Source organism: Mus caroli, chromosome 5 (assembly GCF_900094665.2).
Source record: "Mus caroli chromosome 5, CAROLI_EIJ_v1.1, whole genome shotgun sequence".
Classification (NCBI taxonomy): Eukaryota; Metazoa; Chordata; class Mammalia; order Rodentia; family Muridae; genus Mus; species Mus caroli.
Genome location: NC_034574.1, coordinates 13,985,880 through 13,998,775, shown reverse-complemented (window position 1 = coordinate 13,998,775; position 12,896 = coordinate 13,985,880). Strand labels below are relative to the sequence as shown.

General features: G+C 38.7%; 1 pseudogene; it reads right to left on the bottom strand.

The window, feature by feature from the left end:
* Positions 1 to 1,257: 1,257 nt before the first annotated feature.
* On the bottom strand, positions 1,258 to 2,400 carry LOC110294142 (annotated as a pseudogene).
* Positions 2,401 to 12,896: the final 10,496 nt, after the last annotated feature.

Here is a 12,896-nt window from a genome sequence, read left to right as displayed (position 1 = left end):
AAGTTGGGGAGGAAAGGGTTTATTCGGCTTACACTTCCATGCTGCTGTTCATCACCAAAGGAAGTCAGGACTGGAACTCAGACAGGTCAGGGAGCAGGATCTGATACAGAGGCCATGGAGAGATGTTCTTTACTGGCTTGCTTCCTCTGGCTTGCTCAGCCTGCTCTCTTATAGAACCCAAGACTGCCAGCCCAGGGATGGTCCCACCCACAAGGGGCCTTTCCCCTTGATCACTAATTGAGAAAAATGCCTTACAGTTGAATCTCATGGAGGCATTTCCTCAACTGAAGCTCCTTTCTCTGTGATAACTCAGCTGTGTCAAGTTGACACAAAAATAGCCAGTACAGGCTCTAAGAAGTGCCACACAAGCCGAGCTGAAGCTGCTCCCCTCTGAGCTCTGCCTCAACCCAAGTGCAAACTTTTCTCAATCTGAACACTCTGCCACAGTCTTGGCTCAAAGATTATCTCTATGTTGAAGTATCCTTAAAGACTTGTTTTCTTGTGTTTGTTCATGTTGTTTAGAAAGACTCCAACCTTGAGTTCCCAATTTTAAGCTAACTTTCTGTTACAGCAAAAGGCTGCCTGCCCCTTTAAGAGCTCCGTTTGCAATTGGCCCTCAGCAGGGCTTTTTCAGCTGTACTTGGCTCCCAGCCACAGTGCAGCTAACTTATAAACAAGTTAAAGGAATGACAGCCAGCATATAAAGTTTTATTTTTCAACATGAAACACAGAACAACAATCATTCAAACAACAAAACAAAAACAAATATGAATTAACAGACCAAAAACAGACAATAGACAGACAGGGAATAGAACTTGGTGTCTCAAAGGGACACAGATATTCTAACCAGAGCTAAGAATATCTCCATAGGAGCCAGAGAGAAAGTTAGGACGTCTCCCACTTTCCTTATGTCTCCAGGAGAGCTCTGAAATAGCTTATTTTCATTTTTTCTCTTTTTTGCTAAAAGATCCCAAACAGGGGATAACTGCTTTTCTAAAACATATTTTCTCTCTCTCATGTTCAGACTCTACTTCCTTATCTCCTTCTTCTGGGAATACTGCCAGAGAATGAGAGAGGAGGCACAGTGACCCTGAGAGCTATCTTTAAGCCTTTAATGAAGGCTGCCTCTTTAGTCAAAGTCCTCGAGAGGAGGGTAAATTGACTTAATTTATATTATCCTTTGTAACTTTATAATTTATATTATCTTTTGTATCTTTATATTTTATATTATCTTTTGTTTTTCTGTTTTCTCCCGTTTCACTCCATGGTAGCATTAGCCCTTGCTTGTGTCTGGCAGAAATCTTGCCACAATGCTTTCCATTCAAGATACATTCCTATATTTGGAGCCACAGATTTTATCACCGTTGTCCAGTCCCTGGGAGTCATTGCCAAGGCCGCAAGCCTTTCGACTTGTGCTACAGTGAAATTGGCACTGACTCCATAGTTACAGACAGAATCGGCAAGCTCCTTAATCTGTATATACTCTACCTGAGCATGAACACACCCATCCTCGGCTCCTTCAAAGACCGGAAATGCCTGTTGCATCTTCCTTTGTTCCTCTCTTGAAATGAATGAGTCTGCGCACTGCCTCTCTGCGCAGGGCTGATGCACTACACAGGGCGGGGGCTCCGCATAGGGCGGAGGTGCACTATGACCTTGAAGCCAAGAGCCCAGAGGCTGAGCAGCAAGCCGAAAGCCAGCCACTTTTGGCTTTTTTTTTTTTTTTTGACTGATTAGCTCGCATTTTATCTGGCTGGTAGTTTTCTCTATCATAACAAGCTTTTTCCTCCTCTGAGTCTGTTTCCTCAGAGGGGCTAAGTTCTTCATCTGATTCTGAGCTGCTAAGAGCTAGCTCCTTAAACTCATCTAGCGGCGGGTATAGGCTCCCTCTTCTAGGGACCTCCTCTGATTGAGCTTTTTTCTTTTATTTTTTCTCCTCCTTTCTTCTTATCTCTCCCCGGGTATTCTTCCCCGACATAATCTTTTCCTCGGGTTTGAGACCCGTGGAAAGGCCTGTATATGCTTATTTGGTGCACCATGTTTCCTCTTTGCTCCTACTCTCTCTCCCCGATCTACCTCTGATAGGCTTTCTTGAACTTCGTCCAGAATTTTCTGCCCTGCCTTAACTACTTGTTGACATTCCTTGTCCTTTAAGCACGATCTAATGAGCTTCCACAATGGCATGGTTCCTGCTTTAAGTTTGCCGTTCTCCTGCTCCCTAACTAAATCTCCCCTGAGTTTCTCCCAAGAAGGGGTAGTTAAGGACCCTGAGCACGCAAACCATGATGCTATGTGATCTATCTCTTTTACAAAGCCTTCTAGTGTCTTGGTGGAGATTTTCAAGCCATGCTGCCTCAGGACCGACTGTAAGGCGGTCACCACAGAGTGGGAGGCTCCCATGCTATCTTCTTGCCTTTTTTCTAACCTTGCCTGACCTCNTCTGAACACTAGTTAGCAATTCCTCCTGTGGAAACTGTACCCAATCTAAAGAAAAGAACGAGCCCTGTGAAAAGGAACAGAAAGGCTTCTAATGCTGGAGAAAGTTCAAGGCCATACCTTGCAGAGTTGTATTGTCCCGTAGTTCTGAATCCACCCCGTGTGAAACGGGGGTCTCCTTTCAGTGCCTGGTGATGATATAGTCCCGGGTTATCAGCGCCACTATGTCCTTGTAATGTTTCACCAGCAAAATACACTTGGACAACCGGATCCTTCTATGGCAAATCTTTATTGCTTACTTATCAGGAAGACCTCAAATACAGGAAACTCAGTCCTTTTATAACCCACAAAGAACGGTTGGAGACGTGCACCTCCCTGACTGGCTGCTCACCATTAGCCCAGATGACGCCACGGGACAGGCAGGGCACAAGACATGGAAAATTACCCCAGCACATGAGCAGACTACTTATTTACTAGTTAGAACACCGGATGTCAGCGCCATTGTAAGGGCGGCTCCTCACACTGTCTAAACTTTTTCCTTAGGTCTTCCTTGGTTTGGAATGATTTAGAAATCATTTTGTAAATAAACACTGATTTTGGTACATGATGATATTTTCTTTTGCACTTTAGAGACATCAATCATTACAGAAATATTAAATGAGAACCAAGAGAAAACAATGCATACAAAGAAATTAAGATCTATAACCTAAATTTTTCTTTTAAAGGTTCTTACAAAAAGCTTAATTTTAATATGTCCAAACGTGAAAGTCAAATTTTAGTTTTTTGGAAAAAAATTTTAAGTTACAGACAGAAAACAACTTTCCAATGAAACAGCTTTTATTTTCTAATTCTCATGGAATTTAATTTCTATATCCTTATGGGGATTAATTTTAGTACATGGTAGTCACAAAAAAAACACTGTAAGCACTAATATACAAATATAATAATAAACTATACTGGGAATGTAAAATTACTTTCTTTCTAGTTTTGTTTTGTGTGGTTTATTTTTTTGACAAGGTTTCCTGTGTTGTCCAAGTTTCTCAGACTCTTGGGGTCAAGAGATCTTCTGATCTCAGTCCCTATCTGAGTTTATCTCACAATTGTATCTGTACTTATTGGTCTTTCCAGTAAAGGAATAGTAGGATGACCCAGGGAAATCCTCCAGTATGGTCCTCTCCCCTCCCTAAGCCAAGCTGAACATACATTTATATATCAACCTAGCTTCAAACAAGTAAGAGAAAGCACATAGTAGGTGCTTTCAGTATAGGAAGATGAAAAAGGGAATTAAAGAGTGCAGCAATAAAGAGGCACACTTTCTCCCTTCCTACAACTCTAAGGGACCCACTGACAGAGGTACTTACCAGTTTGGTTTGGGGTAGAAAAAATTAAGTTCAGGTATTAGGAAATCAATGAGTCAATGTTAAACAAAACCTTAATACCCCTGCTGGCCAAGGACACCCTATGTTCACAGTCTGGAACCATGTATATTAGGCAGCTGATATTTTCCAATGCCTCTTCTTTAACCTTGAGCAAGATGAGGAGCTTTGCAGTCCATTGGAGAATAGGGTTGCAATGTTAACACTGGGCTGTATCCGGGAGCTTAGTATAAGGCCAACCATGCTGAAACCCAAAAGTTACTAAAATTGAAATTTTCATGGTCAGGCCAGACCTTACAGCCTGAGCTCCTCAAATCAGATATGACTTGGGGAGCAGTGGGACTCTTGAATGTCAGCTTTCCACTTGATTGTTTCCACTTTGGAGTGAGCTTGGAACACATCAAACCTCACCATAGCTCTGGTCAGGGTGCTGTGAAGGAGGACATGAGTACAACAAATCCTAGCAGAAGCCTTTATGCCAAGGGTCATGAATCCACTTTAAGCAACCCATAACACTGAGGACCCAAGGAATCTTTGCATAACAGATTGTTACTTATCAGTTAAAAGATAATTTGGGGCAGGGTGCTGGATAGATGGCTCAGTGGTTAAGAACATTGGCTGCTCTTCCAGATGACTAGGGTTCAATTCCTAGCACCCACATGGCAGCTCACAGCTCTATCACATGGTAACTCAAGTTCTATCACATCTGACTCCCTCCCTCAGACATATGTGTAGGCTAAACACCAGTGCACATAAAATTAAAGTAAATTAAAATATAATTTTAAATACTATATAATATCTTCAAAATTAGCACATATGTTTAAATATTAAAATGAAAATGATTAGTAAAAGCAGCCAAACTATATTTTGTAATGGTCCTTAGTCTTATGTTCATGATATAAGAATCACACAAGAACTATGAGTGGACCAATGAGTTTATAGTTCAAAGGAATGCAATATAAATTTAAATAGAAACTTAAAGTATAAAATCACGGAGTGTTGCATTTTAATCCTCTAATTCTCATAGTTGCTAAAGATAAAATTTGTATGCTGGCTTGTATAGAAAGTAAAATAAATTAGGTTATGGTACATTATATAAAAATCATCAGTTTTGGTTGAGGATCCCAGAGACTGAGCTACCAACCAAAACTGTTTATTTTTACTATAAAGAAGTAATAATATGTAACATGGACAAAAAGGAAATGTTTGATATTCTTGATACTATGAAAACATTCTGTGCTTGCACAGATTATTGGTCAATAATACTAACCTTTAGTTTTCCTGAATTTAGAAACCATTGTTGTTGAATGCCATTGTATCATTTACAGGGAGTTTATTCACAACCCTTCTGAGTTTACATTTAATTCCTTAAAACTGGCTAGTGTTTAGGAGAAGGAAAAAGGAACTGCAGTGAGATGAGCATTAGCAGACAACTGGACATTGGCTTCATTACTTACCATTCAGTGCACAGAGGCCTGGCATGGCCATCGACTGGCATCTGAGTCTGTGCCTGCTGCTATGAATTCTCTAGATGCTCAGTGACTCTGATGAGACTCCTGGCTCTGACTGCTGCCATACACCTTACATGTGCCAATATACCTGATGTGTTTAGAGCCAGGTTCTGGCTGTGAATCTGCTTTTCAGATTACTGGGTTTATATTCTTTGGGAAACTAAACATGAGGATTAACAACCCTATCTTTTTAAAGTTACAATGTGAAAAATATAAGAAATCAGTATGGGAAACTTGGGCAGACATGTCAAAAGAAGGCAGTGTCTATATACTCACTGCCTCATAACAAAAATAGAAAACGAGGAAATTCAAAAAAAATCATCAGACACTACTAAAAACCTATACTCAACAAAACTGAAAATCTAGACAAAGTGGACAATATTCTAGGAAGATATCAGGTGTGAAAGTTAAATAAGGACCAGATAAACCATCTAAACAGTCCCATAACTGCTAAAAATATAGCAGCAGTCATTAAAAGTCTCCTTTGCCCCCAAAAAAGCCCAGGACCAGATTGTTTTAGTTTAGAATTCTATCAGACCTTCAAAGAAGACCTAATGCCAATAGTCTTAAAACAATTGCACAAAATAGAAACCGAAGGAATACTACCCAATTCATTCTATGAAGCCACAATTACACAATTACTCTGATACCTAAACCACACAAAGACCCAACAAAGAAAGAGAATTTCAGACCATTTTCCCTTGTGAATATTGATGCAAAATACTCAATAAAATCCTCACAAACAGAATCCAAGAATCCATCAAAATAATCATCCATCATGACAAAGTAGGCGTCATCCCAGGGATGCAGGGATGGTTCAATATATGGAAAGCCATCAATGTAATCTACTATGTAAACAAACTCAAAGGAAAAAACCCCACATGATCATCTCATTAGATGCTGAGAAAGTGTTTGGCAAAATTCAACACCCCTTCATGGTAAAAGTCTTGGAAAGGTCAGGAATTCAAGGCCCATACTCAAACATAGTAAAAGCAATATACAGCAGGCTAGCAGTCAATATCAAACTAAATGGAGAGAAACTTGAAGTAATTCCACTAAAATCAGGGACTAGAGAAGACTGGCCACTCTCTCCCTACCTATTCAATATGGTGCTCAATGTCCTAGACAGAGCAATTAGACAGCAAAAAGAGGAAAACAGGATACAAATTGGAAAGGAAGAAGTCAAAATACCACTATTTGCACATGGTATTATAGTGTATATAAGTGACCCCAAACATTCCACCAGAGAATGCCTAAACTCGATAAACAACTTCAGTGAAGTAGCTGAATATAAAATTAAATCAACCTAATCAGTAGCCTTCCCCTACTCAAAGGACAAACATGATGAGAAAGAAATGAGGAAAAGGACACTCTTCACCATAGTTACAAATAATATAAAATACCTTGGTGTGACTCTAAGCAAATGAAAGATCTGTGTGACAAGAACTTCAGATCTCTGAATAAAGAAATCAAAGAAGATCTCAGAAGATGGAAGGATCTGCCATGCTCATGTATTGGCCAGATTAATATAGTAAAAAAAGGTCATCTTGCCAAAAGAAATCTAGAGATTCAATGCAATCCCCATCAAAATTCCAACTCAATTCTTCATAGACTTAGAAAGAGCAATTCTCAAATTCATTTGGAATAACTGAAAACCCAGGATAGTGAAAACTATTCTAAACAATAAAAGAACTTCTGGGGGAAATCACTGTCCCTGAACTCAAGCTGTATTATATAACAATAGTGATAAAAAACTGTACAGAATTGGTACAGATACTGGCAGGAAGATCAATGGAATAGAATTGAATACCAGAAATAAAACCACTCAACTATGATCATTTGATATTTGACAAAGAAGCTAAAACCATTCAGGGGAAAAAAGACAGAATTTTCAACAAATGGTGCTGGTTCAACTGGAGGTTAGCATGTAGAAGAATGCAAATCAATCCATTCTAATCTCCTTGTACAAAGCTCAAGACCAAGTGAATCAAGGACCTACACATAAATCCAGATACACTGAAAGTGATAGAGGAGAAAATGGGGAACAGCCTCCAACACATTGACACAGGGGAGTATTTCCTGAACAGAACACCAATGACTTATGCTCTAAGATCAAGAATTGACATATGTGACCTCATAAAATTGCAAAACATCTGTAAGGCAAAGGACACTGTGAATAGGACAAAATGACAACCAACAGATTGGGAAAAGATCTTTACCAAATCTACATCTGATAGAAGGCTAATATACAATATATAAAAAGAACTCAAGAAGTTCAAGACTCCAGAGAATCGAATAATCATATTTAAAAAATGGGTTACAGAGCTAAACAAAGCATTCTCAACTGAGGAATAGTGAATGGCCAAGAAACACCTCAAGAAATGTTCAACATCCTTAATCATCAGGGAAATGCAAATCAAAATGACCCTGAGATTCCATCTCACACCACTCAGAATGGTTAAGGTCAAAAGCTCAGGTGACAGTAGATGCTGGTGAGGATGCAGAGAAAGAGCAACACTTCTCCACTTCTGGTGGGATTGCAAGCTGGTACATCCACTCTGGAAATCAGTCTGGCTGTTCCTCAGAAAATTGGACATAGTATTACTTGATGACCCAGCTATACCACTCCTGAACATATACCCAAAAGATACTCTGACATATTACAAGGACACAGGCTCCACTATGTTCTTAGCAGCCTTATTTATAATAGGCAGAAGCTGGAAAGAACCCAGATGTTCCTCAACAGAGGAATGGATACAGAAAATGTGGTGCATTTACACAATGGAGTACTACTCAGCTATTAAAAACAATGAATCCATGAAATTCTTAGCCAAATGGATAGAACTAGAAAATATCATGTGGAGTGAGGTAATCCAATCACAAAAGAACACACATGGTATATACTTACTGATAAGTGGTTATTAGCCCAAAAGTTTGGAATACTCAAGAAACAATTCACATACCACCAGAAGCTCAAGAAGAAGACCAAAGTGTGGGTGCTTCATTCCTTCTTAGAAGGGGAAACAAAATACCCATGGGAGGAGTTATAGAGATAACGTGTGGAGCAGAGACAGAAGGAAAGGCCACCCAGAGACTGCCCCACCTGGAGATACATCATGGGATAACCAAATGCAGCCACTATTGTGGATGCCAAGAAGTATATGCTGACAGGAGCCTGATATAGCTGTCTCCTGTGAGGCTCTGCTAGAGCCTTACAAATACAGTTGTGAATGATTGCAGCCAACCATTGGACTGAGCACAGGGTCCCCAGAGGACCAAAGGAGGTAAAGGGGATTGCAAACCCATTGGAAGACCAAGAATATTAACGAGCCACACCCACCAGAGCTCCCAAGGAGTACACATGGCTCTAGCTAAATATGTCGCAGAGGATACCCCAGTGTAGGGGAATGGGAGGACAAGAATGTGGGAGTGGGTGGGTGGGTAGAGCAACACCTTCATAGAAGCAGGGGAGGGGGATGGAATAGGGAGTTTCTGAGGGGAAACTGGTAAAGTGGATAATATTTGAAGTGTAAATAAAGAAAATATCTGGTTAAAAAAACAAAACAGGAAAAAAAAAAGAAAGAAAAGAAAACAGGAATGGAGTGAATGCATATGCTGTATTTGTGTTAACTATAAAATTCTATCACCAAGTTTCCAGCACTCCAAGTGAAGATCATTAACTTTAAGCACACACGAATCTATGTGCTTTTTCTTTCAATTTGTCTTTACATCTTGTACAGTGATTAAACAACAGCTGGCCACTATATAAGAAGTCTAAGGTCGCTTGTCATTGATGAATTGTGCATGTCAGAAGATTAACAGGTGAACATAAATGGCTGGCAAGTAAAACAGTAAATTTCTACTTAAAATATCCCTCCACTAAGTCTCTCTTCCGGGGACCCAAGCCACCATTTCTACAACTTTTCTTCATCTGGGAAATCGTTCCTTTATTTTAAGTCAACTGTTACTGTAAGTGATTTAATACTGTAGTTAAAATATTTTTCAAAACTTCCATCCACAGTTAATCATTATAATCATGCATATAGTGTTATAATTGTGTATACATTTAGCCAATTCTGATAATTCATGTATGATGTTTAGGGATTCATTGAAGTAAATATGAACTGCATGGTAGCTTGCTTAATGTGAAACTGATAGTTAAAAAAAAGAAAAGTAAGAACATTTACTGTTCTTTTATAATTTGAAAGGTGAAACTACTAGTACATTTAAATTTCTGCAAATATATATAGAACAAAATCCAGTGATTGTGTGTGTTATGTACAATATTTCAATGATTTTAAAGTAAACCAAAATGTACTGTGGCTATCTACATTTTCTTCATTTTTAAGAACAAGAAAGAATCTTGTTTTTCTGGTTGAGTAAACACAGACCTTGGAGATATCATTTTAGTGTCACTTCATGTCAAACCAATACATTAAAACCAGTGCTTCAAATATTCGAACCCACCAGAGCAAGAAACAGTCAGCAGGGTTAGAGGCAGGATAGCTGTGCTCTGGATTAGTTCCTAAGTAACAGCTCTCCTATGAGTAGTCATGTGGATGCTTAGAACAAATGAAAGAGCAATGAGATGGAAAGATGCTCAACTAGCACTCTGATTACGCTTTAATGTTTACCGGTCATCAAGTTGTAAATAACACAGGCTCATCTATCAATCTCTAATAGTCCTAAAACAAGAGTGATTTCTTCTATTTTTTCTTTCCCCCTTCTTCTGCAATGTGTCCCCTAAATCTATTTGTGTGGAACAAAGAGTGATTCTTCTGAACATCTGTAATACCCAGCTGCACACTGGCATTTGGATTGATGTGACTGATGGTGTACTGGAAAGTAGAGTTGCAAATGTGCCCCAAGGCTAGTTTCCTCCTTATTTCAACAATGGGAGTCTGAAAGCCTGAGTATTAAATGTTGACTGAGATGGAGAGTCAGTAAGCAATTTCTAGGAAGATGCAAACAGTGATATTGAACGACTTAACTGGGGTTATTACCCACTGGTGCATCCCACCAGAGATATTCTACCTCTGAAATGATGGATACTTAGTAATGAGCACTATGTTGTTCAATATAGACTGCCCTTACATTACCTCACCTTTCAACTGCTTCTCAATATTCTGCTTTCTTTTTAATCTCATGTGTTTTGCCTCTTGAAGATTTTAGCTCTCCTTTTGTTCTGTTTAAAAGCACCAACAAAGATGGAAGAAAGCAATGTCATTGATTAGAAGCTCCTGAAGCAGTACTCTAAATCCTTACAAAATTTATAAACCTACAAAATTTATGTTATGGATACTTTGTGCAATGATTTGTAGATGACATTTTATCCTTGCCCACATCTGAACATTTGCCTAACATTTAAAATTCCATAGATAACCTTGTGAATTATATTTAAAAACTATTTGAAATTAACTTTAGTTATGCAAGCTCTTATCTTGACTTTTTTCACAAAAATTTGAAAGAATAGCTAGAATTTATCACCAGGTGAGTGACAACCCCGGGTTGTAGTTGACATATAAAAAGGTTAACTTCTTAGAATGACTGAAGTTTAGGAACTCTGCCTCTGTTTTATTCATGGAAATACTTTATGTAGGAACCAAAACTTCTATAATATAATATCTATAAGATCATCTTACTATTAATTTTATAAGAAGAGAAAAATAACCTTATTATTTCAAATAAAATTTGAATAGCCCAAATCCTTCTTCATCAGTGTAAATGTGTCCCTGTGAATATGTGTGGAGGATAAAGGATAGGTTCAGATGTCATGACACTAGAGCCATCTCCCTTGTTTTTGAGACATTTTGGGTCATTCACTGGCAAGCTAGCTAGTCATCTTGGACCAGGGATGTTCCTGCTTGCATTTATCCAGTGCTTGGATTACACATAAATACTGCAATGCTGGACTCTTTTGTGTCCTGTGGGGACCAATCTCAGGTCTTCAGCTTGTACAACATGCTCTACACTGACTTAGCTATCTTTTCAGTTCCTTTCCTCTTTACTGATTCCCTCATCATTGTATGTATAAGATCCATTTAAATATTAATAGGGTGAAAAGTATTAATAACTAGTACCTTTCTATTAATACCTTAGCTATTAATAACTAATATTTTCCAGGATGTTCCCTACAGAAATTTATTTTATTGGACTTTTCTTTTTGCTTCTTTTAAATATAGTTTATCCTGTTTATTTTTCTCTTTTATTTTTTATTAAATTATTTTATTTATTTACATCCCAAATGTTGACTCCCTTCCTAGTACCCTCCTCCCAAAGTTCTTCATCCCATTCCCCCATTCCCTTTGCCTCTGAGAGAGCATTCTTCCACTGTCATACTTAGGGTTTTACTGCTGTGAACAGACACCATGACAAAGGCAAGTCTTATAAAGAATAGAATTTAATTGAGGCTAGCTCACAGGTTCAGAGGTTCAAGGAAAGGAATGGGTTGATTATACAGAAGCTACTTGTAATCCCAGCACTTGGGAGACAGAAAAAAAAAAAAAGATTGTCATGATTGTGTTCAAAGCTAGCCTGGGCTATATTGAAAGACCCTCTCTGAAAAAAAAATAAGCAGAAACATTAAGAAAACAAGACAAAAGGAGAAGCCTGGCTATAGTTAGAGTCTTTTGCAAGCAGATGCCTGGCCATCCCTGCTTCAATCTCTGTTCTTCTTTTCCCCATATGAATCATGTCAACACTACATTGATAGATCTTTTCTCATTTGACTCTAACAGGCTTTCCTATTATCATCTATTATCATCAAGGTGGGAGCATGGCAGCATTTAGGCAGGCATGGTCCAAGCAGAGCTGAGATGTCTACATGTTCATCTGAAGTTAGGGTGAGGGTCTTAAGCTCACACCCACAGTGAATCACCTACTCCAACAAGGCCACACCCACTAATAGTGCTTCTCACTGGTGTCTGGGACTTTCTAGAGGTTCCTCTGTCTACTCCCTACCCAACAGCTGGATATTTCCATGCATTCTCCTGGCCCTCTGGGCTTTTCTCCTGTCTTCCCCATAACGAAACCTCCCCACTTACTCACCTCCCTTCTCCCACCCAGGTCTCTCCCTACTTCTGCATCCCCTGATTATTTTGTTCCCTCTTCTAAGTTAGATTGAGGCATCCTCACTTGGGCCTTCCTTCTTGTTAAACTTCTTACTGTCTGTGAATTGAATCATGGGTATTCTGAATTTTTTGGCTAACTCAGTGAGTTACCAATAGTCCATACTTTGCATGTCCTTTTGGGTCTCAGTTCCCACATTTAGAATAGTAATTTTTACTTCTATCCATTTTTCTGAAAAATTCATGGAATACCACAGGCTCTAAGATAAACAATTGACAAATAAGACTTCATGAAACTGAAAACCTTCTGTAAGGCAAAGGACACTGTCAATAGCATAAAATGTCAATCTGCAAATTGAGAAAAGATCTTCACTAACTCTACAACTCATAGAGGGCTAATGTCCAAAATGTATACAAAAATGAGAAATTAGACTCAAAAACACAAAAACAAACAAAAACAAAACACCAAAATGGGGTAAGATACAGAGCTAAATAGAGAATTCTCA